The following is a 2,388-nucleotide window of genomic DNA, read 5'->3' as shown; positions in this document are numbered from 1 at the left end:
CCTAATAGACTAAACTTTTGTAATATTTGGAATAATACCTTACCAAAAACCAATTAAAATGTTTTACCACACAATAAGAGAAATTTTAATCTGAATGTGAAGACAATAAAGCTAGTAAAAAGTTATTGATTTTCTTTCAATTTTGCATATTTTAAGTGAATTTTTAATAATGTTTTATAATTACACAACAGCATTCAAGTTGAAAAGACTTTATACTCGACCAATATGGCGGCGCCCATCTTTCGGTCCTTTTCCTGGGGCCGTTGGTCTGGTACCCTAAAACTCTCAGTATTCTTGCCCTTGGGGCTGGCGTAAGGCCCACTCGGGCCCTCAGGGGTTACTGGCAGCGCAGAAGGCTCGAGGTCTGTTCAAGGACTTCTTCCCAGAGACGGGGACGAAAATAGAGCTCCCAGAGCTCTTCGACCGTGGCACGGCGAGTTTTCCCCAAACCATTTACTGTGGCTTCGACCCCACGGCGGACTCGCTTCATGTGGGCCATCTTCTTGCGCTGCTGGGCCTGTTTCATTTGCAGCGAGCGGGCCCCAACGTGATCGCGCTGGTGGGAGGCGCCACGGCGCGCCTGGGAGACCCGAGCGGCCGTACCAAGTAACGCGAGGCGCTGGAGACAGAGCGCGTGCGAGCCAACGCGCGCGCCCTGCGCCTAGGGCTTGAGGCTCTGGTGGCTAATCACCAGCAGCTTTTCACTGATGGGCGCTCCTGGGGCAGCTTCACTGTGCTGGACAACTCGGCCTGGTACCAGAAGCAGCACCTGGTGGACTTCCTGGCGGCAGTTGGGGGTCACTTCCGCATGGGGACGCTGCTGAGCCGGCAGAGCGTGCAGCTGCGGCTCAAGAGCGCGGAGGGCATGAGCTTGGCCGAATTATTTTACCAGGTGCTCCAGGCCTATGACTTCTATTACCTCTTCCAGCGTTATGGATGCAGGGTCCAGCTGGGCGGCTCTGATCAGCTAGGCAACATTATGTCCGGATATGAGTTCATCAACAAGTTGACTGGAGAAGATGTATCACCGTTCCTCTAATTACAACTGGAGCAAAGCTGGGAAAGTCTGCTGGCAACGGTGTTTGGCTAAACAGAGATAAGACATCTCCATTTGAATTGTATCAATTCTTTGTTAGGCAACCAGACGATTCAGTGGAAAGGTACCTGAAGCTGTTTACTTTCCTGCCCCTTCCAGAGATTGATCATATCATGCAGCTGCATGTCAAAGAGCCAGAAAGGCGGGGTCCTCAGAAACGACTGGCAGCAGAAGTAACAAAGCTTGTTCATGGACGAGAAGGATTGGATTCTGCTAAAAGGTGTACACAAGCCCTTTATCATAGTAGCATAGATGCACTGGAGGTCATGTCTGATCAGGAGTTAAAAGAGTTGTTTAAAGAAGCTCCATTTTCTGAATTTTTTCTCGATCCTGGAACAAGTGTCCTAGATACCTGCCGCAAAGCAAATGCCATTCCAGATGGTCCCCGAGGGTATCGAATGATAACAAAGGCGGAGTCAGCATAAATCACCGACAAGTAACAAATGTATTGTCTATTAGAAATGGGGCTAGATGTCTTAAGGATTTCTAAGTATATCTTAAAATTTATAATGTTGTGGTTCATACCAAGAATCATCTGGGGAATTTTAACAAAATATGTATATGTTCTAAACCTCATCACTACCCCATAAATGCAGCTTAAATCTGAAAAAAAAAAGACTTTATACTCATGTAAATAAATAAGTTTTCACATAAAATACAATTGATAAGATTATGACCTCTTGTATTACTTATGTCTACCATGAGAGAAAAAATTTAGCCAAAATTAAATAAAGAAATAAACAGTACATGCACGAGAATGCAAATGGAAATCACCTACATAAGTATAGGATGAGGGAGAAAGAACTTAAAAGAAATAATTGTATAAAATATATATTAAAATGCAACATAGGAGTTTTACTGAAAAGGCAGTACAATATTTATTGAAAGATTGTTCTGTAACTCACAAAATGAGTGTCCTCAAAGACAGTACTTACTAAACTAATTGCTATAGATAAATATAGTGATCTAGACATGGTCCGTAATAGTATTATAGCGATAGAGTCAATATCCTTAACTTGATATTATCTATGAAACCTACAGATAACACATTTACTTGTGAATGCTTTTACTACTGAATGCTTTCTCCTTAAGATCAGAAACTAGACAAGGATGACCATGCTCACTACTTAGATTTAAAATTTTATGGGATATCTTGGGTAGTGCAATAAGGCTGGAAATAAAAAAATTATACATATTTAAAACAAAAGATTATTCTCAGATGACATGAATATGTATGCAGAGAATCCTAGGGATTATAGAGAAGAAATTCTACTAGAACTAATAACTGTGTT

General features: G+C 42.3%; 1 pseudogene; it reads left to right on the top strand.

The window, feature by feature from the left end:
* The first annotated feature begins 225 nt into the window (after positions 1–225).
* Positions 226–1,695, top strand: LOC108513031 (tyrosine--tRNA ligase, mitochondrial pseudogene; annotated as a pseudogene).
* The last annotated feature ends 693 nt before the right edge of the window (positions 1,696–2,388 follow it).

This window comes from Rhinopithecus bieti, unplaced genomic scaffold, assembly GCF_001698545.2.
Source record: "Rhinopithecus bieti isolate Rb0 unplaced genomic scaffold, ASM169854v2 scaffold_30764, whole genome shotgun sequence".
Taxonomy (NCBI): domain Eukaryota; kingdom Metazoa; phylum Chordata; class Mammalia; order Primates; family Cercopithecidae; genus Rhinopithecus; species Rhinopithecus bieti.
The sequence above is the reverse complement of the archived record's forward strand: the minus strand, read 5'-3'. Positions and strand labels throughout refer to the sequence as shown.